The 25,122-nt window shown below is 45.9% G+C and overlaps 1 protein-coding gene across 2 annotated transcripts in view; it reads right to left on the reverse strand.

The window, feature by feature from the left end:
* The window catches only part of ATP13A3 (ATPase 13A3), a 1,430,808-nt gene that overhangs the window by 861,752 nt on the left and 543,934 nt on the right, over positions 1-25,122 (reverse strand). The gene's annotated exons all lie outside the window — the stretch shown is intronic.

Below are 25,122 nucleotides of genomic sequence, written 5' to 3' on the forward strand. Positions count from 1 at the left end.
TGCTATATTGATTATGCATGTCACTTTAATCTTTCAAGAAAGCCCCTGAAGAATTTCCTAACACTTATGACAGTTACATACTATATGGAAAGAAACATGTTGGGCAACAGGTGTGTGGGCAACAGGTGTGTATGTTGAATGAAATGGTGAAAATGGTTGTATTTGAGAGTGAATGAAATGAGAATAAGTGAGTTGTGCGAAGTGAGGTATGTTTGTGTGTGAGAAACACAGTACAGTAAACTTTAAAAGCTTATGAATTGAAATAACGTAGCTTACCAAATGAAGGGCTGAAGTTGGTGCATACAATCTCGTGATTCATTTTTTAGAGATTCACTGCATGTCATTTTTGATAAAAGGACAGTGAGTTTACACCATTGGTGTTCTTAAAAAATTGTCTGTACAATCTAATAATAAAATGTGTATATTTTTATATATAAACTTGTACTGAAGTAGTTTTTGCTCATATGCCGATTAGTGGTTATGAGACAGGAATAGGGACCATGTAGAGTGAGCAGCAATTAGTAGCACCAGCTGTGCTGTCACAAATCGTGAAGGGTTACTCCCTTGATGTTGAGGGTATGCTAGTGCTCTTTATCCCTTTATCTCCTTTTGTTTGAATATGTTTGTATAGTATAACTTGTCACGGATAGTTCAAAGGATTCTCTATAAAAAATATTTGCGAATGCAGTCTATTAGTGTATAATGTGCAGGTTTCCCACAGTCAACTGAAAATAGAAAGAAAGTAAAAATTGGGCGTATGGCCACTATACTGTGAGTGACTTGTAATGTGAATTTAAAAAGCTTGTTCCTGGGTGGGATTTGAAAATGAGTGAACGCTTACCGTATATGCCGCCTAAATGCGCGAAAACGGTGAAGAAAAGCCGTGTGGCCGATCGCGTTCTGCTGAAAGGAAGGTGTTGGCTGAACAAGCCTATAAGGGTACTCGAAGCTATTATGTTGTCTGATCACGTGATAGGTCACGTGATGCCGGGTTGCCTGGTAACGCACTTGCCAAGAAAGTGTCGGTGGGACTCTTAAGGTTCCCTGTACGAACATTCGCTCTCAAACTTGTCACATTCGTACAATGGGTTTGAATGGTATTAGATGATAATTGGAGTTCCAAAAATGCAGCTGTTCATAGTGTGTGTGCGGTTATTTGTCGCGAAAATGCGTGTATTAGGTGGGATGGGTGTTGGCCTCTCGGACCAATCAAGTGGGACTATCTGTGCATGTTATGCGTGCGTACCTTTGCTGCAAGATGCCGTGTACTAAGTCGAATGGGCGTTGGCCTATCGGACCAATCGATGAGATCGGAAATAACATTTTAGTCTTGAGCTATGGTTGTTATACAACGTTGCGTGCTCGTTACTCCCATAGATAGGGTCAGTATGGTGTTTAGGTGGATTGGGATTTTAGGACCAGCTAGAATACATGGTGTAAGGCAGCTGCGTGCAGCATGACATTTATGTTGCTCTCTGATTAACGCAGCATATAGATGCAACGTAAATAGTTGCTCCAATTTAATCCTTGCAGCCACTGGGAGCCAATGAAGAGATTTGAGGGCTGGAGAGATACAATCCCAGGGCTTGAGGCCAAGGACAAGACTTGCAGTCCAGTTCTGGGTGAGCTGCAGAGGACGGAGAGTGGTTGCAGGCAGGTTTAGAAAGAGGCTGTTGCATATAGTCCAGCCTAGAGAGAAACAGAGCTCTGGAGACGGTGAGCTTCTGGGGGAAGGAAAGGAAAGAAAGAATACCTCTGAGGAGGTGCAGTTAGTAGTTAGATTTTTTGAGACGTCAGAGATGCGAGTAGAAAAGGAAAGAGCAGAGTCAAAGATGACCCTGAGGTTCTTAACCTCGCAAGTGGGTGCAGTTAGTTTTGCCGGCCAGAGAGTGACAGGAAAGGAAGGTGCAGGTGTGCCGTTGAGGAGGATCTGTCTGTCTTACTGGCATTAAGGCAGAGGTCGTTGGTGGCGCACCACTCCTGGATTGCAGACAGACAGTCAGAGAGGAGAGAGGGAGAAGAGGTGCCAGAGGGGAGCCTGAAGAAAAGTTGGGTGTTAGCCGCATAGCATTGAAAGTTTGATTAGAGAGCAGCAATGCAGTTGGCGAGCGGTGCCAGGTATTGGTTGAAGAGCCAGGGAAAGAGGTTAGACACGTGGGGGACAGCACAGGTAGAAAGTGAGACAGAGGAAAGGAAGTTGCCAAGTTGCGCCTGGGAGGGTCGGATGGAGAGGAAGGTGGTCAGCCAGACCACAGCCTAATCAGTGATACCCAGATTTATCACAAAGGCGATTCAGCAGGATGACCTGGTTGACTGTGTCAAAGGCAGAGAGAAAGATCAAGTAGGATGAGGACAAATGGGATATTAGAATAAAGGTTGGAGAGCAGGTCTTCACGGTTTCCGTGCTTTTGGCAGTTTTGAAGCCAGTCTGATAGTCATGGAGACAACCAAATCGGTGTGAAGTTTAAGCTGAGAGATGGCCAGCTTTTCCAGGAGTTTGCCCAGGAAAGGAGTGATAGAAATCGGGCGACAGTTAACCGGGCAAGAGGGGTCGGCTGTGGATATTTTGAGAAAAGGGTGCACCGAGAGTGCTTCAGAGTGGAGGGGAAGGCTCCAGAGGCAAAAGAGTGGTTGCAGAAGTCGGCCAGAGAAGGAGCAAGGGTGTCAATGTGGTCCTTGATGGTTTTTGACAAACCTGTTTTGACAACACTTTCATAGATCAGACTTGTCTGGAAATCTCGTCAGGAGAGAACAGAGGAAAAGATGAGAAAGAGGGAGGAGACGCAGCTTGCGGGGGGGCCAGAGGTATCAGAGAGAGAAGGGGGTGGAGGAGGAGAGGACATGAGGGTGGACAGGAGAGAGAGATCGCGAAAGAGTCCAGAGGAGGGACAGTAAGCATCCAGATGGATGTTGAAGTCTCCAAGAAGGAGGACTTGAGTGGCCGAGGCCAGGAGGGGGGAGGAGGAGAGGTCCGCCCACTCAGAGAAGGAGGAGGTCTGACCAGGTGGCCGATTGATAGTAGCCATGGTAAGAGTGGCCAAGAGAGAGAGAAAGCCTCCGGACAAGGCATTCAAAAGAGTAGGCTTGCATAGGAATGACAGAGGCAGGAATCCACTCCGGGAAGATCAAGGCTACACCACCTCAGTAACGGTTGGGTCTGGGCACAGAGAGGATCTGTAGCCATCAGGGAGGAGAGTGTCAAAGCTTGTGACAGAGCTGGCCGTGAACCATGTCTCGGTGAGACCGAGAACATCTAGGTCAAGTTCTTCTGGAGGCGGCAGATGTCAGGAGTGTTTGACAGCTGAGCGAGAGTTGAGAGTGGCAATATGGAGATGGTTGCCATCGTTGAAGAACTTCCGGGGAGGGGTACAAAATCAGAGGTATGCCCTGCGGAGATGTAGAACTGGCCCTAGAGAGAGCAGAAGAGGAAGGAGAAGAGGGAAAGGTAGCCAAGCAGGAGGCACAGGGGGGAGTCAAGTAAGCTGAAGAAGGGAGAGACGGGACAGCAGGAGAAGAAAGGAAATTGATGAGGCGTGGGAAGCGGCTGTCAAAGAGGAGAAGGTTGGCCTGAGGGCCTTGGACCACGACGGTGCCATTTAAGTAGACATTAATGATTGCCTTAGAGGAGTGGAAGGGGTCCAAGAGTGCCTCCCACCGGGTGCCACCATTAATGGTTGCGGAAGAGAAGGGAGAGAGCACAGAGACCATATGAGGAGTCCAAAGGTCTGGCGAAGAAACGACAAAGAGGATGTCGTTGAGGGTCTGTCTGGAGGAAGCGCTGGAGTAGGTGTCAGTGATAGGGAGACCAGGGTTAGAGGCCAAGATATCCTTTTTGAACTTCTTCCTACCAGACGTAGTGGGAAGGGTAGGCTAGTCAATGGAGAAACATTTAGAAAAAAAGGAGAGACAGAGTGCCATAGGTGTCGTGGAGGAGGGGGAAGAAAAGAGAATAGTGGAGGGAGGGTGGGGGAAGACAGGCTGATAATGTCATAAATCCATTTGAATCACGTAGAAAGATAATACAATATTAAAACTGTGAATGCAACACAAACACAAATCCATACAATGGGTCACAGTTAGTTGTTACATAAGCATTCTAAAAGTAGCAGGAACATTCTTGACAGGAAAGAGAATTAGCTACTTAGTAATACGGTTGTATGAACAGGGCACAGTTCACAGTCCTTGCAAGGGAACAAATGTTATCTAGCCCTTTGTATTAAAATATTTGGAGGGGATTAGTCATTTGTTTGGTGGTGGTAAACATAAGGTGGTTACGTATTTTTCCAGGTCATCCGAGGTTGTATGTGGCCGCATAAATTAGATGAAGGCACCAGGAGTCTGTGGAATGGAGATGGCTATCTATTGTTCAGGCAAAATCCTGTTTAAGCAGACCTCTCTCTATTTGCCAAAATATATCAGCAGAACCATGTACAATCATACTTACAGTTAAATGTCTTAGGCCAGTTAATGCTAGCGATGAATTATGTTTTCAATACCAATTTTTAACCATGTACTGACACCAGGACCCACTACAACGAATCCCAAGAAAAGGTGCGTTTTGAATATGATCTGAAGATAATACTGAAGATAAGCCCGACCAATGAAAATGGAAGAATTGGGGAAAGATGGGATTTCTTTGAAGAGGTTTTTTCCAATCATATTTGGGGAGCGGAGGATAATATATGTATCTGGGAGTGTTTAAAAGGCAAATAAACTGTCAACTGATGTTGTATTGTTGAGACTTGGGTTAGTTTGGTCCTGCAACACCATCTAACTGCTCCCCAGAGCTTTTGTACAATAAAATTGCTTCATGTACAACCGCGTACTCGCTTCTTAAGTGGTGGCCTGTTTGGGCTTAAGGTGATTAAAGGTTCACCTCCACACTTTCACGCCAGTTTCCAAATGCACACAAAGGCAACATTCACTGTAGTGCTTTCGCAATTCTGAAATATATGTAGTAAAGCCTACACTTTCATGCACATATTGCTTCACCAGGAATCCTCTTAGTCTGGTCAGCCCTCTTCACCATATCCAGCGTGTCTTTTCGTGTTCTTGCTGGCCCGTTGTAGTCCAACTACTGAAGTCTTTATATAAGTGAGGAACATTTAAAGGCAGATTTTTTTCATTGCGTCAGAGGCCAGATTAAGATCACCACATTTAATATGTAATAAAAGTAGTTCTCAACAGACAACAACACATTATGCCAGAGATTAAATGTAAACTGAAGTAGCCTGACAAGCTATACATATCTGTATATTATCTAAATGAATACACAGGATATGTTATTTTGCTAGTATATCAAAATGTCATATATACGGTTGCCCATGCGCATTATGTTAGCAACTGGATAAGTGAGGCTGCACCTTACTTCTTTCAACTGTACAATGCATAGTGTCAGGGTGGAGAGCTCAAAGAGTTAAACACTGCCCCCCAACATGGGTCCAGCTTGCCCTTTAGTTTGAAGCTTTGCAGAATCGACACAGCCATTCATCCTTCCAAGAATAACCATCTTGTTTCCTTACATTGGAAAATAATAATTCATCTTGGTTACAGCACTTAAAAGCAGGAAGAACCGGCATGAAGCACAACAAACTCCTGATATTATTATGAGGCAATGTGTGGTACGGAAAGCCAGTCTAGTGAAAATTGAGGGTGTTTAGCATATGATGGAAAAACTTGCAAATCAATCTATGGGCCTCATTACGAGTTTGGAGGCAGCCATGGCCTTTATAAGGGCATGGCTGCCTCCAAACTCTGGTCCGTGGTCCCTGAATGGGGAAATACCGGGCCATTCCGACCTTGCAGCGCCCAGTATTTCCCCATTCAGGGAACCCGGACCATCCCCATTCCCATTTCAGCCCCCATAGGGCTCAATGGGAATGGGGAGCATGCTAACAATGCGCCCGTTAATGACAGGCCCGTTGTTAGCATGCTGGGCCGCTCGCGGGACCCGCTAAGGACGTCTGGTAAAACCAGACATCCAGAGCGGGTCCCGCGAGCGGACCTCGTAATAGGGCGGTATGGGGTTAATGGCTCCGGCACCTTTCTCAGCACCGTTAACCCCTCGTAATGAGGCCCTATATCTTACATATGGTGAGTTTTCCAGGCATATGAAGTATTTGCTGGCATTAGATGGCATTGCTGGGGAATCGGAGGCTGCACTTGCATACCATGACAGCACCTGGTTAGGTGAGACTGTTTTGTGTTTGGTGACTATACCACACATTAGAGCCATTAGCCTGCCTTAGATGGCATTTTCAAAGCTGGTGAGGATGCACTTGGCATAGAATGGTAGCTGCTGCACATGTCAGGGTTTGCCTAGTGCAGGGACTGGACATGTCATGGTGTACATTACATATTATGACATACCTGGCATGTGAGACTTTAACGGGAACTAGATGGCAGTATCTTCATGAAGTAGGCTCCATTTTGGCTACTAGTGCAACACCCTAGAAGCATGGGGCTGCATTATATTTGTAATGACTATGCCTGATGTGTGAGGCTGTAACTACCATAAGATGGCAACTTGCCAAATTTATTTGAATAAAAGCCAGTGCCCAAGCCTATGCCGATTCTGCTTGGTGTACCCGTGGCATTGTGAACTCAGTCCTGGCATATAAAGACAGTACCCACATTAAAAAGATGTTTATCTAAAGTAGTCTTGCCTGCTCTTGGAATTGTTTATTTTACTTAATTTTAAGTGTGTGTAATTTGTTGCATCTGTAATGTTACTTCTGGGCTTGTCGCCAACATGCAAGTGACATCACTTCCTGTGATGTCATCAGGTGGAATTTTTCATATTGATATTTTATTTGTATCGTGCTCATACACAAGTGTTTCAGAGCACAATGAGGCATGGGAGGGACATTGGGAGAACAAAAAACAACGATCTTACTAGGCCAAGTGACATTGAGAACACGCAAGTGCAGGGGAAAGACATCCCTGTATATTGCCAGTTTAATTTTTACAAGTTGGAACCACTTGCCACTTACTTTTAAATTCAAGTCTTGGTGTGAAGCCAGTTAATTGGGTGAGGCAATAGTTGAGCAAGTGGGCCACAGGATTAGGAGTGCTTAAGGGGTTTGCCCCAAGAATTATTTTAATCTCATGGAAAGTAGGGTCGTTTTAAGCAATGTGTGACCTTCTACTTTTGTATTGCTGCAACAATCCCTCTACTTTCTCTTCTTCGGTATCTCTCAAACACATCATGCGCTGTCTCCATTATGTAGGTGAAATCCCCCTTACAGACAATACCTTTCTGTAGTCGAGTCCTTGTCTTTGTATGGCAGAGATGTGTAGATTGTGGCGTAAATGGAGGACAGCTAGACCGGCTATATGAAAAATGATCTTCATGTGATTCAGGTTCCCTTAGTCGAGGCTCTCTCTTCTTCACAACTGGTTGTGAACGCCTGCACCCAGAGGCGGGCCGGAAAAGCCGGCTGCAAAAGGTAGCCATCACTTTAAGAACTTTGAAGGGGTGGGGCCTACGTCAAACATGCATCCCTCTGTGCGCCGGGCCCAACCTCACCCCCACGTCACCACCGTTCCACACCAAGTTCCTGTGGTTCTGCCGATGGCAGAGAATTTAAAGTATATGCGTAATGTAAGTGAGGGCTAGGTGGGTGCTGTGAAGGAGGGAGAGAGTCTGGACTAAAAGAACCTGAATCACCATGAAGGTAATTTTTCATTTCTCTTTAGTCCTGGCTCTCCCTCCTTTCCAACTGGTTGGGACCAGACTAAAAACCCTTAGAATAAGTAAGGGTGGTGGAGACCGCATGTACGGAATTCAGGCAAACAAGATGCAGAGCACCTCATGGCCGAATTTCTAGAAGATGTATCCATAGCATAGAGCTTGCAAAAGGCAAGAGGGTAGCCCAGGTAGCGATTTACAGATATCTACAATGGGAACATGCCTGGTAAAGGCTACAGATGCTGCCTTGGCTCTAGTGGAATGAGCACTAAGTATCTGCAGAGTCGCGAGCCCTTTCATGTCGTAAGCCTTGGAGGTACAGGAGACAACCCATCTAGCGATGGAAACTTTAGCCGCCTTATTTTTTATTTTATTTTTAATTTTTATTCTTGGTTTAACCAAAAAGTGTTTTTTACAAGATGGATCGCCCGACTTTTGCTTATGTCCCTGTCTCGTTTTGGTTTTCGTTGTCTGTCATAGTTATTAAAATCAGTTCCATGATTTGGGCCGTAGCCGTCACCCAAGCTGTTTTTTCGCCTCCAATCTGCCGCGTCGACCAGATATCTTCTTTGAAGATATGAGCTGAGGCTAAGATGTTTTTCAGGTAGGGTTTCCTGATGTTTTCAAACCCTGGACATGATAGTAGGAGGTGTCTCGTTGTCTCAACCTCGTTCTGGTTTTTATAGAATCTGCATTTATTCCATGTTAAAAGACCTCTGATTGCTAGAATTTCATTTGTGTGGAGGAGGTTCAAGCGTGCTCTCAGAAATGTGTTTCTCTGCTTTCTGCTTGGATATATGCCCACAAAGGTTTGTAATTGATGGAGTTTCCGTTTAGCAGCCTTATTCCCAAGAGAGGAACCCCCGTAAGTAATGAAGAGCTGATGTTTCTAATCGGTTTGGTCCTTTCTAGATAACATTTTAAAGCTCTAACAACATCTAAGTTATGTAATGTTTCTTCGGCCGCAGAAGTATGCGGTCTAGTAAGAAAAATGGGAAGACATATCTCCTGGTTTAAATGAAAGTCGGAAACCAATTTAGGTAGCAAGGAGGGGACCGTACGTAGGACAACTCTGTCCTTATGGAACATTATTTATGGTTCCTTTGAGGAGAGAGCCTGGAGCTCTCTAATTCTTCTAGCCGAAGTAATAGCTACTAAGAATGCTGTTTTCCAAGTTAGAAATTCTAATTCACATGAGGCCATAGGCTCAAATGGTTGCTTCACTAGGGCTGATAAGACCACATTGCGATACCACTGAGGTGCAGGTTCACGAATAGGGGGATGCAAGCGTAGAAGGCCCTTGAAGTGCCTTTTAATGGCTTTGTTGGAATGAGAGAAGGAGTTCTCTATTCAGGTAAGCACCAATATCTGATAAGTAGTGTTTGCACGGGTCTACTTTGACACCAGTGGAAACTAGATAAGACATGAAGGACATGACATTATCAATAGACACCTTTAGAGGGTTAAGGTCTTGGTCCAAGGACCAGTGACAGAACCATAATAATTTGCTATGATATTGTTTCTTAGTAGAAGCTTTTCTAGAAGCGGGCATGATGGTTATTTTTTGGTCTGACAAATGTAAGTGGGAAAAAGCTAGTTTTTCCAGGAACCAAGCCTTCAATATCAGCAATTGAGAGGAGGGGTCAACGGCCTGCCCTTTCTGTTGAGTGATAAGATATCTCGATGATGGAAGAACTAATTGGGAAGTTCCTGCTAGCTATAGAAGGTCTGAAAACCAGATCTAGTGAGGCCAGAACAGGGCTATTAGAATCATTGTCCAAACCTGTGACATTTTGAATTTGAGAAATATTTTGTGTATTAATGGGAGAAGTTGGAACCTGTGAAGTGTTAGGTTCGACCAATCCAGATGTAGAGCATCTTTCAGGGATTGAAGACCTTGGTCTTGCCTTAATGCAAACTGAGGACAGAGTTGTGCTGGCTGGCAAAGCGGTCTATTGATGGATGGCCCCACTTCTAAAAATATCATGTTTGCTACTCACGGTTTCAGCTCCAACTCATGTGGAGCACACTGTAACCTGATTAGTTTGTCTGCTATGCCGTTCTTCTTTCCCTCCAGATGGGATGCGAAAAAGAAGATGTGATTATGAATGGCCCAATGCCAAATTTTCTCTGCTAGAAGACACAGGGGAAGGGAACGAGTACCCCTGTGCTTGTTGATATAAAACATTGCAGTGGCATTGTCCGTTAGAATTCTCACTGCCTTTCCTTGAAGTGAGGGAAGAAATGATTTCTGAGCGAAAAACCTAGCTCTTAGTTACAGGACATTTATGTGGCCCTTCTTTTCCTGAGAGGACCAAAGACTGTGAGCTGTTTATTCAATGGACTATTTTGTGAGGAGGAGCTTGGAAGGGAAAACCGATTAACAGGTTCTCTGGGGAGTACCACCAGAGAAGTGAGTCCTGAACTTGTGGTGGAATTTGAATTTCCTGGGAATCCAAGAGCTGGTTTCAGTTGCGAGCAAGATGCCACTGAACCGTTCTCATATTTTACCCTCACAAAGGGAACTAGGTTCATGCAGGAGGCCATAAGCACCAAGAGCCTTTGAAACCACCAAGCTGACAGAGTCTGGTGGGCATTGAACCTCACAATGGTTTGTTGAATAGCTTCCACCCTTTCCAGGGGGGAAAGGCTCTGTGTAGAGTAGTATCTATGACTGCTCCCAGAAATGGTATCCTTTGTGAAGAAATTAGCTGGTGTTTTGTTACATTTATGGAAACCCGTAGGTTGAAAAGAGTGGCGTTTTAATTGCATCTTCTGAGGCAATTCCTCTGGAGACTGGGCCTTGTAAAGTCAGTCGTCTAGGTAAGGGTATAGATGGACTGTCCTTAACCGAAGATAGGCTGCCACTGACCTCAGAACCTTTGTGAAAACCCTGGGGGCAGAATTTAGTCCGAAGAGAAGACATGTGAACTGGTAATGAGACCTTCCTATTGTCAATCTCAGGAACTGACCGTGATCTTTGTAGATGGGGGTCTGAAAATAAGCATCCTGTAGATCTAAATATGCGATCCAATCGGTTGGGATGAAGAAAAGCCAGAATCTGAGGAAAGGTCACCATGTGGAAGGTTTCGATTGATAGAAATTGGTTGATGTCTGAAAGGTCCAGAATTGGACGGCTCCCACCTGATTTCTCTGGGATCAGAAAGTAACGAGTGTACTTGAGGAACCAATTCTATCGTCCTAAGAAAAGGAGTTTTTGGATCTCTTCCAGGAGCTCCAGGATAGGAGGATTGAATAGCCGGAAGGACAAGGTGGTAACTATGCCGAATAATATTCAGAACCCATTCCTCTGGAGTAATGGTTTTCCAAAAAGAAAGAAAGTTGGAAAGCCTTTTTGTTACCCAGGATATATGCTCCTTCAAGATAGTAGGAGCGGAAGGTATCTACATGCCCAGAAGGAAGTCAAATAGACTTCCTTTGCACTTAAGGAAAATTTGAGGAAGAGTAAGGTCCCGACTGACTTGGGTCTATATCTTCTCTGTTTAGAAAAGTAATACGACTTGGCAGAAGTGGTAGAACCACTTTTTCCTTGAGGACGTGGTTTAAAAGATTTAAGGTTTTGGTGTTATGGCTGTTTCACCGAAATTGATCTAACCTGCTGTGACACTGGCCACACATTTTTGGAGGACCTCCTCTGCGGATGGATCGAACGGTATTTTTCCATCAAATGGAAGGTCGAGCACTTTCTCCTGGAAATCTTGGTGAAGGGAAGAGGCTGACAAATATGCGTGCCTAAGTATGCAGGCTGCACTAGTGACTTCTCTTGCTGTTGTGTCAGTGAGGTCTTTGAGCATTTGAAGTTGCTGGATAGCAGCTTCTCTACCCTCTGAAATCCAGAAGGATAATTTGTCTGCGGCCTCCTGATGGAGAATGTTGGCAAAAAGTTAAAAATTCTCCCAATTAAGGATATTAAATCCTGCCAAAACTGTAGCAGTGTTAACCTGCCTAAGTGATAAGGTAGAGTTAGTATAAGACTTCTCACCTTGATTCTCCCATGCTTTCCCATTTTTATCCAGAACTGAAGATGGAGAAGGGCCTTTACCCTTTGTGCCAAGGGCAGTTGAGACTACCGTAAATTGAGCCGGAAGATTGCCCATGAGTATGAAGGGTTTAGCCTTAGGCACCTTGTATTTGTTATCCAGGGCCTTGGACATGTGTGGATCGGAATGAGGCCTTGCCCAATGAGCTAGAGCATGCTCTCTAACAGACAATTCCATGGGAAGTGGAACTTTTGACTGCTGAGATGGCAGTTTCCCAAAAACACCAGCCGTTTCAGGCTTATTTAAGGGAGGATTTCTTGTGCCTGCATGGCTTTAGTCACAATGTCATGGAACATCTTAGATGGTGACTGATAGGTGTCGTCATATGAATCTGAGTCAGAGTCCTTGGAAATGTTCTGTTTCTTGGGTGGAAGAGCAGAGTCCTCGTTATCCACTGATACTGTGATTGGCTCAGGAATCAGGTTGATGGGTACCGATCCCTGAGGTAAAACAGGTGACATTTTGTCTTTGATGCGTTGAGCCAGGACTGCTAGGAAGCGCTCAGAAAGCATGGTTTCCAGCACAGTATTGGTGATATCGTTCCCCATTTGGGAAGGGCTAGGTTGAGGGTCTTCTAGTCTGTTGGGAGAAGTTGAAGAGTCAGCTCCGTTAGGTGGTTGGTTGGGATCATAGATATTAAAAACCACGGGTCTAGGCACCTGGATATTGTTTAGAACCAGCTGTGGTCCAGGTTGTGCTGGTACCCGAGTAGGTTGACCCAAATTGTCCTCAGACTGAGGAGAAAATTGTGGCAAAATGTGAGGTGATTGAACTCTCACAGGAGTGCTGAATAATTGTTCCGGTGGAACCGTAAACAATGTGGAAGCATCAAAGTCTTTTGAGTCAAAAATTAGAGTAGAATTATCCTTCTGACTCTCCGGTACCGAGCCTGAGACACAAGCTTTGGGTGATTTCTTACGCTTGTGCTTTTTTGGACAATGTAGAACGGGACTAGATCTCGAATGAGAGTGCTTATGCCTATTGTGAGAGGGCTTATGTGATTTCCTTGGTACCGAGGAGCTTGAAAGCTCAACTGCGGTAGTATAGGGTAAATCTTTCTTTCGGTACCGAAGTACCAGAAGTTTTACATGCGGAAGCCGACTTGGCTTTAGCCGGTACAGGGAAATCGGGGTGGACTGAATTAACCCCGGAGGCGTGGGCCTCTTTGCATGTACTCATGCCTGTTTGGCTTACCGCGGCAATAAAGGGTTTTCCTGGTACCGTCATTTTGTCTGGTGTAAATAACTCTTCCGGTATCAGGTGGGTCTTCTTAGACCCTTTCCCACCTGGAGGTACTAACACTTTCTCAACAGGAGGTACTAGTGCTTTCCCACCCAGAGGTACTTTCAGGTAAATAGGCCGGGCGTTTCCCCCTGAACGGTCCGCAAAGACCCTGGAACTGAGCAGGCAGTACCAATGGCTGGTGCCGAAACTAGTATCTCACCTGAAGGTCGGAGCTGCGACATGGAGAGAAGACTAGTTTGCTGAGACCTCAGGTGAATCCCACAGCAAAAGACAGGTACTCACAGGGTGGTGTATACCCAAACAGCAGACACAGGCATTATGGGGATCGGCCGCAGAGAAATGCTTCCGGCATCGGATGCACTGCTTGAATCCTGTCGCAAATGGCATGCGTAGAGGGAGGCACCATGAATTGGAAAAAATAAAAATGAAGAAGAACCAATCACTAAGAAAAAAGGGATGGACAGAAAAAAGAAACACCCCGAAAAGGAGGGAGTCGCAGCACAGCAAGAATTCTGACCCGTCCATTAGGTGGAAAAACAGGAACTGGGTGTGGAACGTGGGGGTGCAGGAAGGGTAGCACACGTGACATAGGCCCCACCGCTTCAAGTGACAGCTATCTTTTGCAGCCAGCTTTTCCGGCCCGTCTGCACAGTTGGGAAGGAGGGAGAGTCAGGACAAGAGAGAAATATGTGTCCCCTAATAGAATATTGAAATAAATATACAGACACCAGGGTGCATAAATAAAATATGTTATTTAGGGTTTATGTGTTGTGTATTGTTTGTCTTTATTCTGCTTAATGGATTAACAGGACTGAATGTTAAAGATGAGAAATGAAAACAGAACTTCCCTGCCACGAATGGGCTGGTCAGCAGGGGGGAAAGGAGTCCAGGGAAAACTTTAGTTAGAGAAAGAGTCATCAGAACAAAAGAGCACTTTGGTGGGCCATGGCCTCGAACTGAAGAAAATTGCCAGCTTAGCACAGTGTGTGGGGTGTGCCGGCGTCCTTAACATGAGCCCAGGTTTCATGCCTAGAGCAGCAAAAGCACCCACAGAGCCGGTGGGCGCTGTCGGTGCGTCCGGGGGCCAGACAGGAAGCCCCCGCCAGGAAAAACCTGGACCACGTGAAAGGCCTGGACCACATGAGCAGGGTGGTTCAGGCGAATGTAAGGAGCCACCCAGTCTGGGCCCAGTGTCTGGGGCAGCCCGAAACAGTCAACCTGGCCACGCCTTTGTCGGCCTGCCTCGTGGCCTTGAGAGGCAGGCCCTGGAGAGAAGTCCTCCTGTGCTGAGTGTGTGGGGCGGCTTGAAATGTGAAGGTGGAGCAAAGTCTGCTCCAAATCCTGGGCTGGAACGTCAGGCAACAGTCCATGCGTCCCTCCGATACCACGAAAAGAGGAAGGGGGTGGGGGAGGGTGAGGACTCGAATTTGCAGTGGGTTCAGCAGTTAATGACTGGCATCTCCATGGCAACATGGACACCACCAGAAGAGAAAATGGTTCTGTGGCCGTAGCGTGATCGCAGCCGGCACCCCTAAGGTGTTGGGCCGCCCTGAAGATAAATGGCCACAGGAGTGGCAGCAAGTATGGAGGGCCCCACTGGGCATATGGCTCATCTGAGGACACTGTGCGTGTGGGCCAACACAGATGAACAGACTGTGGATGGCCCATTTACTATTAGATGTCTGCAGAACCGCCAAGTGGGTGTAGAGCTCCTCTCTTATCCAGCTGGCTTAGGAGGTGGGGTGTTGGTTCCATGCAGACCATCCCTGATCTGGGGTGACGGAGGTGTCACTTCAAGTCCCAGCTTTTGTATGGCTAATACCCCTCTTCCAATCTTCTACACCGATTCATGTCCTTTCCATTCCTACCATTACTATGGCTCAATTTACCCTTCAAGAGATAGAGACAAGCCAGAGGCAAAAATGTACTGACTGATGCTACATTCAAATAATGAGAATTGCGCAATTCTTTCTACATAAGGAGAGACAAAGCTTCTTTAAGGCAAAACCTTAAAAATTACAAAAAATTACAAAACCTTTGTTATGTGGCATGGGAAAACAATGTACAACTCTTTTAGAGGGGTATTGTTCCATTATCATTGAAGCAAATAAAAGCTGCCAGCCAGACAGTAAAATGTCTGTCACATAACTGAGACAGGATCTGGAATAAACCAACAGAATTTTGAGCTACATGTTCAGGAAAGCAGCAAAAATATGACAGGAACGGTAGTGCATAGCAGCTAGATTACCCTACAAAGAAAGAGGAGGCACCAGCATTTTGAGTCACCACAGGGTGTCTCTGTACACAGCATGCATATGTGAATAACAGGGTAAATGCTCTGCACTCTTGGTACCCCAACTAACAGTTATTTGCTTCCATAAAAGCTAGTGCCCACCCTATAGGTTTCCTTCTATAACGTTCTCCATTAATTTTATACTGCAACCAGCCCTCAATCCATTCTACACTCTGGGTGCTGAATGCAACAGAGGACGATTTATGGAAGCACCAAGCCATTCTAGGATGCTTAGAGCTGCTTGAACTTCCCTTCCCGATGGCCGACAATCAAATCTACATCTTTGTCTCTGCTCCCAAGCAATGTGCTTAGGCACCATTAAACTCTGATTTGTACATCTACGATACTTAAATGGGATATGCTGTCCTCTACATTATGTTACATGAGGTGCTAAGACTATTGGTGGGGCAGGATCAGCAAGGTCCTAACTCAGTACTTCCTCTTCTGATGCTGTGTCCTCTTTAAGGGCTTTGTCCTATAGCAGAGGGAGTACCACAAATAAGCTACACACAATTTCCCCAGTAAAAAGAGATTTTATGAAACACAAACATTTGCTCCAGGGTCAAATACAAAACTTAAAAAGTATGAATAGTCTCCTCAATAGTTCGAACGGTGCCACGGATGCCTCAAAAAAGTTCATAGGTTTCAGGGCACTTGTCACTCACACCGTCTCAAGGTTATTTTATCTGGGAATGTCTTCCTGATTGACTAATTGACAGTGGGATACAACTACCTCTACAAGACCTTGCAGTTCCTGTAGTGATTGCTGGGTCTCCTCCATAAGCTGGTGACCATCTCCAGGATGGGACAGAGCCAGCTGGGTTGTGCTTCCTGGATTTTCACAAGCGTGCTTGAGAGGTTTCTGAGCTTCTCCTTCACTGCCTCAACTCTTGCACCTTCTTGTCACCAAACCACATACTTGTTCCTCTTCCCACAGTGAGCTTGACCTCTTCAGACTGAGGTTTCACTCCTTTCGTTCCTTCCTGATCTTGCTAACTAGTGCCTTTCTAGCCTCCTGGCCTCACCATTCTCTTCTCCAGAACTAACCTTCTCCTGTCTCTTAACCCCCACCTCCTACTGATTGTTAGGCAGAATCCTGTGCAGTGCCCTTAGGGACCACTACACACAATTAAGACTACAGGTAGCAATACAAGTTTTACCTTTGGTACAAGCCTGTACTACTATGTTAAAGTGGTAGCAGTAGCGGAGCAGCCAGGCTTATCTCAAGAGTATATGAGCAGTAGCAGAGATTACACAAAGGGACCACAATTACTGTGACTCAAGTAAACACTGACTCAAGGTTTCAGGTAAAAATTATAAGCACATTTATTTTTAAACCATTTGTTATTAACACAACACTTCTATTAATTCAAAACCACACGTAAAATACACTACAACCAACCAATTAACTTTGGTACACTCTAACTCAAGGTAAGTACCCTATATTTTAACGGACCGGTGTTGTGAAACAAAAGATACACTTGCGATCCCTTTTTGACAGTAATGACAGTTTCTGATAGTATCCGCGGCAAGAAATGTTACTGGGGCAAAAACACACTTAGCACCTGAGTTAACCAGAGAGAGTTGGGGACAAGAATCATAGGCAATACTTTTGTCAAGGCAGACAGAATCAGAGAACACTATTTTACGGAATTCAAGAGTCAATAGGCCGGAGCCAGTGTCAAGTGGAACTGGGTTCCTGTTGTCAAGGATCACACAGTCGGACAGTTCCAGATTCAACATTGCCAGGAGTACTTAGATATTGTCAACAGAGGAAGCAAAAGTTATAAGAAGGAGGGAAAACAAGGGCAGGCCTTGAAGGCGAAGAAAGAAGGGTTCACCCTAATTCCTCAAGCAAAACACAGTACCTTATTCAATGAAGAAGCTTGTGCCACGGCAGCTGTTCCTGTTGGTTTCCTGCAGACCCACAGTTCCTGGAGCTTCGGTGCGAAGGAGGACGTCTGGAGGGGTCTGCACCACACAGGGATGAAGCCGGCAGCAGCGACGGTGAATAAAAGGTGCGCTCCTTAAAAAACAGGCAAGGCTCTTCAGATGGCTATCCGGACCACTACAGCAGTGTGCAGAAATTTTGACCAAGAAGAGGCTACTCTGGCTGTGGAAGATTAGCTGGTTATCCCCACAAGGCTCATGGGAAGACTACTCCGGACTGGATCTTATCTGGTCGTCGAAGGGTAGATAGCTCAGGACTGCAGCAGGGTTTCACCGGGGCGGGGTAGTTGCAGCAGCTGTCTTCTCCGCTTCTCTTCGGTTCCTTGTAGTTACAGTGGCGACTCTGACTTCTAGCCCAAAGAGACCTGCTTTTTATGCGGAAATCCCCCATTTGCACAGTCTGGCTGTCAATCACGCAGCAGGGGGGTTGTCCAGCCCGGACAACCACCTCAGCCAATCATGGAAAAGTCGTCTTGGGTTTCCTAGGATACCCTGTGTAGGGGGTGACTACACCCCTCCCTCACATTCGGCCCACCTAGACACTCATGCACCTGGAGGAGGGCTTCTTGGCAGAAGCCGCCAAAAGACAGTGAACAAAGGAGGCAAACCTGGTTTGCCGCGCAAAGTAAAACACAAGAAGGATTTTAACAAAAAGAAATGGTGAATAAACCCGACCGGAGCCAAAATAAAAAGTATTTGGTCAAGCGGGTTTATGTTCGAAGCTAATATAATAGCCTAAAACAATACCACGTTTATATAATATTATTGCGATAGAAAAGTTAGGGTAGATACCACTGCCACCAGCCAAGTCTAAATGTTAAAAGAGCAAAACAATTCTCTATGAGGTACAGATAAAAAGTACTCCATGTAAGATGGGGTGTATTGGATCTGTGGTTAAATGACTAGATAAAGTTAATGGCAACTTTACTCTTTTCTGGGGGACTGTAGTCAGCCTCAGAAATGGAGTCGGCGGGAAGTCTAAAAGACAACCCTGTGTCAGTGCACTGAAGGTGCTGTGTAACACACAAAAGAAGGGGACTCCTGAAGAGTCCACAATCACAAAAACAGGTAGAAGACACATGGCAAAACATGGGTAAGAGTGGGGGAAAAGCTCACACTCTTACCACGTGAAAAAAATAAACTCCAGAAATCCAGCAAAGCTGCTGGGGGACTCACTAGGTGAGGGAAATTAGCCATAAAATGAGAATTCTCCCTAACACTGATGTATCACATCTTCTCGTCTCCAACCTCCTCCTTCCTCCACACTCCCTCTAAACACCTTCCTCACTCTCCAGTTCGCGCCAAACTCATGCCAGCAGTTCCTACACAGAACACCCACGCTACCTGACTCGGAGCCTGGGTTTAAATAGTTGTGTGGACCCCTCAACCGCTGGGGTTGAGCTTCCTGGGAGGGCCTATATCTGCGCTGTGAATGAAAGCATGTTCCGATTGGTTCACCTTTGTGTGCTTTGGTACTTTGAGGCTGAGCCAAGCCTTTAAACGGGTGAGCTGCCATTTTGGATTTATCTTCCTTGCTCTGGGCAGCTCCAGACTCCATGCACCTTCCCCCTGGTGTTTCAGAAGCAAGTAAGGACAGGTAAATCCATGGTTTAATCTAGCAGAAATCCACTGCGCTCAGATGGTCAGTTCAGGGTGCATTCAATGTTTGAGCTACATCAGTGAACCCATGCCAGAAATGTTTTAAATCATGTGTGAGTGGGTGTTTGCAATCCATGACAGATTCATTTTCGTAGCCACACTTTACTGGTATGGTTCCCCCGTTCTGACTTCCCAGGTCCAAGGGCAGTGCCTTTCAGAGGCAGCATCCTTATGTCACTGTCCCTTGTCCTGAGGCAGGGGCTCCGTGGGGGTGAGCCGGGGAACCTCCCCATAACACCCCAGGGCCATCTTCTACTAGCTAATGCAGGCACTCTGCCCCCTTGGTCACTGTACTTTGTCACAGCTTGACTGTAGGTTACTAAAAGGGACAGACCCGTAGAAAGTGAAATGCATACCAAAATTTTGAAAACAAGATAGTTGGAGACTTTCTTTCGGCTGGAAAATAGGAAGAAGACAAAATATGAACGGATATGAAACATGTTTTTGTAAAAACTGTATGTTCCCTTTAAGAGTTCAAGTGATGCTGCTTCTCTACATGGAAATGGGAGAGTTGACAAAGAACCATGGTTGTGCAGATGTCCAGAGAAAGGCATTTGGATGCCCATATTCCTTTGGAATGATAGTGATAATAGACGCTGACAGTTTACCCTGGGCGTTAAGGCACACTCTAATAGAAGTGTTAGAGTGTAAAGCCACAAGGATCGCATGCAAGACGCAGGTGCGAATCCCGGCAGGGCCAAACTCAGCCTTTCATCCTTCCTAGGTCGATAAATGAGCACCACACACCGTGGGTAATAAACAGCGCTCAGATGCCCGAGGGTTCGTAGCGCTATATATAAATTATTATTATTGTCCAGGCACCCCCACTGTCTGAGTCTGGTCCACAAACGGGAACTGTCTCTACTGTTGAATGCCATGGAGAAGTCGATAAATGCCATGTATGGTCTTGACCGCACCATGGCTTCCTTTTTCAACATGCCCAGAATTAAAATATTGGCATTAGTGCTGGTTCCCCTCCTGAAACCCATCTGCAGGGGGTCACATCTCCCTGAACCACTTGCCAATCAGTCAGTTCCCTCGGAACGATAGTAGCATACATTTCTGCAGGGACATCTAGAAGCGCAATGGCCCTGTAGTTGGAAGGAAGCGATTGTTGAGCCTTTTTATAAATCAGGACAATTTGGATTTTGCCCACGATTTTGGCATACTGTTTGACAAAGTTATTGACCAAAAATGATGCCCAAGATGTGCACCTACAGAGAAGGGTCAAGTTTTAACACCGCATTGGACAGACCATAAGGACGCGGCGCTCAAGAGTTCTTACTTCAAGCAATTATTGTGGCAATATTCTCCTCAGAGGAGACCAAGAGCCACGGACCCGATGGAAGTTCCAAATGCTGATGATTCTTGACAGGGTCCCCTTTATACACTTTAGGGAAGTGCTCAATCCACCTTTGCTCCCCAATAGAGTTGATTACGGTGTGAGAAAGTGGTTGGGCAAGATTGTTGATCGTACGACCGAAGGAGCTAACATCCTTAGATTTAACCAGCTGCAGCATCTTGGTTGCATGATTCAGCAGCATGACATTTATGAAATCGGAGCCAATGTCTATATTTAATCTTCAAGGCCCTTCATTGTCCAGCATTCGAAATTGAACAGAGGCATAAAGCACGCCTCAAGTACCTTTTCTTTAACTGAATTACAGGGTCATAGACATGGTTCCTCAGTGCACTTCTTGGCTGGCCGGGGCGAGGCTTGGCCGGGGCGAGGCTTAAGTGCAAACATTTGATCCATAATGTCTATGGGACAGTTAACAGAGCCAACTCAAGTTTGTCTGGTGGGAATAGATGGAGCAGTGCAACATATAACTTCTCCATACTCACCATGTTCCAGATCACCCTATTTTTCCCCGGGTTCTCCTCTAGCGCCTGGTCATAGGTGAATCTACACTCTTCCAATTTTCCCACCTTCCAAATCATAGATAAGGGGTTGTGGTTGCTTAGTTCAGTTTTCTTAATTGTCAGGTAGGTGACATTCTGTAGAATTTCGTCAGGGGCAAAGTAGTAGTCCAGGATGCTACGCAAACTACCTCGATGCCATGTTGGATTGGGAGGAATGTCATCCGTCACCATACCGTTCACCATGTTCAATTCCCAGGCTTTCATAAGCTCCATCCATCCATTAAATGGCTAGTAGATTGTCTGACAACAGAGTCATCCCTTGAGCATGTTATTGTTTAAATCGGAGGGCACTGCGACACCTTTGCCACCTGATCAACAAACACAATGAGTGACATGCTTGTCAACAGTAATGGGAAAACTAGGCATTTACAGGTTACCAGAGCAGGCAACAATAGAGAAACCCCATGATCTCAAATGGGCCGTGGCTGATAGAACCTGGTCCAAAACCAGGCAGGAACCAAAGTGGAGAATAACCTTATCCAGTCGGAGGTTGTTCCAAAACTCCACCTGCTGGATTTCAGCTGAGACAAGGTGTGAGGGCATAGGTACTTTACTTAGTAGGTTCAAGACTGCCGACCTATTTAATGTCTGTTGGACACAGTCTTTCAACTCCCAAGTCAAAAGCAGTAACAGATTTGGGGATGCCGACTTGGGCCCAACGGTGCCTCTACTTGACCATTATAAGTTTAGCATGTCGCTCCTCCATGATTGTAAACTGGGTGGGAGTTCTGTCACCCATTTAGCAATAGTAAAACCTCTGAACACCCAGACGCCGTTCTTCACACACTCTAAGAGGGCTCTGAGGAACATCAAGTCATGCAGGGCACACAGAAGTCACTTCTTGGATGGAGGGCGGACCCTGTGTCAGGTCCCGGGAGATTCGGGGGCTCCGCTGCACCAAACCAACCCCACCCAGGCTAGCTACTCCAGCATCTCCACCACCTTCGTCATAGTTATTTAAACCTTCTATATAATCGCCCTCTTCCCTAGCTTCAATCAGAGCTAGGCACGTGGTTACAATAATTTCTGATGGGAACAGGTTTTGGTGCAGACTGCACAGTATATATACATTGTTGCTGAGTCTGTAATTGCTGCACCCTCTGACAATGGGGCTCAAAGGGGAGGCGTGGCCATGTTAAGTTGCGCAGAAAGTGCCTCAAGACCATTTCCGCATTCTTGTGGAGACCTTTCCTGTTTTTACGTTTTAGTGAGCAAGGCCGGTGCTGTGCTCTCCACCCTCTGCTCCCTTGGTTTGGCCCTGGCTGGCTTATTTACTGTCTTCACCCCAGTGTTACAAACCCCAAAAATGGCAAAGGACTCTCTGGATTCAGCCGCAGGGACTGCCGCAATGGGATTACAGCAGGCCACGTCTCACCTATCAGAAGGGCCTCAGCCATTTGCATAACGGCAGAGCCGATATGGACCAACCACTGAACCATGATCCCCTCAGAATCTTCGAAGAAACTGGCTGCTGCTTCTGCTAGTGGCTGCAAGCAGCAACCTCCAGCTTCTTCACTCTCAAAAACTGTACAAGATTGATCTGCTACCGCCAATGAGGGTAAGCCCTGCACCGCCAATCTTGGAGAAGAGATTGGCCGATTCATTAGGTCAAACAGCTGGCTCCACTGAGGACCCTTTAAAAAGCCTCCACAATGACATATCATTTAGAACAGATAACAGATGAGCATTAGCTCGAATAGCCACTGAGACCAGCCCCTGCTGATCATATAGCACCTTAAGGTCAATCTGCGAAGCCAGACAGATGTTACAATGGCCCACTGGCATTTTAGGAAAGGAAGCCCTTTAGCCCTCCATCACATTAGTAGGGTGGTCCTTGGTAATCGAATCAGGGCTCAAGAGAGACAAAAGCACGGAAACTGAGTGGGAAGTCCCCAAGTTTCCTGCAAGCTGTTTCACTGGGATAGGGGATAGGAGATAGAGACAACAGCCTAGAGTTGAGAAAACAAGCTTGATCTAATCCATTGTCAAAGGGGTCAAGAGAGGAAGCGATCATGATGGAACCCATGCGATTCTGGGCCACAATAGAATTAGACATGGGACTGGGGGGCCAAACGCCTTCTTCATTGAAAATAGAACCAAGTTCCAAGTCTGTAATTTCTTTGAGGATTTCCTTGTTCTTAGTGAGGTGGGCCAGAAAAAGAGTAATTATCCACTAAATTTCCCTCAGTGACTGCTCCAGACACCATATTAGTGGTGTTCTTGTATAGTCCTGCAGCAGAAAATGGCCCCTTATTAGAATCGTTCTAAGAAGAAAAGGATTGACAGTGAGACTTCCCAAAGTGAAATATCGTAGCCTCCGAGTTTGCCACGGGGACCCTTGGAGGGGTTGACTTTGGGGGGCCCATTATAGTGACATTGAGCTTAGGCCTAGACACTTGGTGAGATGCGTGAATACAGACTTGCTTCATTCAGCACAGCACAGGAGAGGAGAACAGAGGAACGAGTCCAATAACCGTTTCTGTAACCTGCTGGAGGGGTAGGATTCCAACAGCCCCAGCCCAGCCTGCTCTGTGATCAGCAAATGAGTGTCCATAATGACAGGAGGATTCATCATTTCAACCTCCAAAGCGAAAGGGAAACTTTCCACAGCTGGTTCTGATGTAGACTTGCCCAATGCGGTCAGGTCGCCAGCCGGAATTAAAGTGAAAGAAGATGGCATTGCGAGCGCAATGGTGTGGGTACGAAGGTTATAAGTAGTCATGGCAAGGGATGATGCAGGCAAGGCAAAACAAAACGCCACGTACTTTGAAGGACGTGGGAGTCCCCTCAACCCCCCAAAGGCACACAGACCCCAATGGCCACACACCACTCCAGCCACCAACTGCCAATAACTGCAGGACTCTGCGGCGCTCCGTGATGCTATGGGTTTTTAACAGGTAACAATGGTAAACAGACTGCTCCGGTGCCGGCTCCTTCCAAACTGACATTAACTACAGGACTCTACAGCGACTCTGTGTTTTTACGTACAGAGGATTCCCAGCCTGACGCCTGGGAAAAATTCGAGCATGAGACTTTCTGAAAGATTCAATGCTGAAGAAATAAAAGCTGATTATTTACTTACCCTTGTGCCCTAGTCCTACCCTTCCTGCGGACTAATGGGACAATCTCTATAGCAGACGAAAAGTCATATGTATGATTTGTTCAGTATATAAATGAAGGCCATTTTACATGCGGATTAATACTTGTATGCAATGGGGACAGCCCAAAACGATTAATGGCTTTCCCAGTGGACAGTTTCCACCCCTTTTATGTATACAAATGTATTAAAAAATGAAACCCTAGAAAGTGGGCAAGGAAAGGAAAGGGGAATCTGGAACTAAGGGTTGTGTGACTGGGAATACATGAACCATTGCAATAAAAGTGGCCAAATCATGCTGAGCATCAGCTCTGAAGCAGACATCCAATGTATGTTGTATGAAAAAGCAAGGTGATGAGGGAAAGAGATGGCCCGACTGTGCTGATCACATCCAGAGGAATTCGACACGGATGAGCTACATGCACTGCAATGGCCCTCGATGCAGGCGCAAGAATACCATTTGTGGGAAGAAGACGAACACTCTAAGGTACAACAAGCAATCCTGCAAGCAATAGCAGCTTCGGAGATCTGCCTGCTATGGTTAAGGCCACCATATTTGGCGACATCCCCGTTTGTTTTTATTACCAATACAGATTTTGTCCAATAAAGATAAAACCTGGCATCATTCTGGTTTAAGTTAGGTGTATTCTTTACATGGCTTTTGTGAAGCGCAAGCCCTGCTTCGAAAAACAATGGGGTGCTTGAGGAGAGCAAAATACTGTCTTAGAGAAGAGATGGGGTATGATCGAGGGTAAGCAACTTACTGAGGCATGAGAGATACCCAATGGGTTTAGCAGACTGAATATGAGAGAGTATTGCTGGGGCTGGCTTGTATCTTTTCTAAAGAGCGTTTCAAAGTGTAGCCACACGCCTGAAGAAAGCTTGAGACTCTTGCTTGCAGTGATCAATTTCCAATCTGCAAATGTTTGGTTCACCTACGTAGCAAAGAGGTTTCACCAGCTGCTTTCTTGGAGTAACCACAACACTGTCGCACCCAAAATGTGTATATGCTGTACAAAAAAGAAGCTATGCGGTTTCCAGGTTACCAGGACACCACACCACACTAGTTTGGAGAAGGCAGGTTTGGGATGCAGGCATTCAGATTATAATTGTGCAGTGATTTGCCCCACCAAAGTATGCCATTCAACACACAAACCGGAAAATGCATGCTGGCTTGTCAACCAAGCACAGGAAAAACGCAAGC

The sequence above is a fragment of the Ambystoma mexicanum genome, chromosome 10, assembly GCF_040938575.1.
Source record: "Ambystoma mexicanum isolate Mex_15411 chromosome 10, UKY_AmexF1_1, whole genome shotgun sequence".
In the NCBI taxonomy this organism is placed as follows: Eukaryota; Metazoa; Chordata; class Amphibia; order Caudata; family Ambystomatidae; genus Ambystoma; species Ambystoma mexicanum.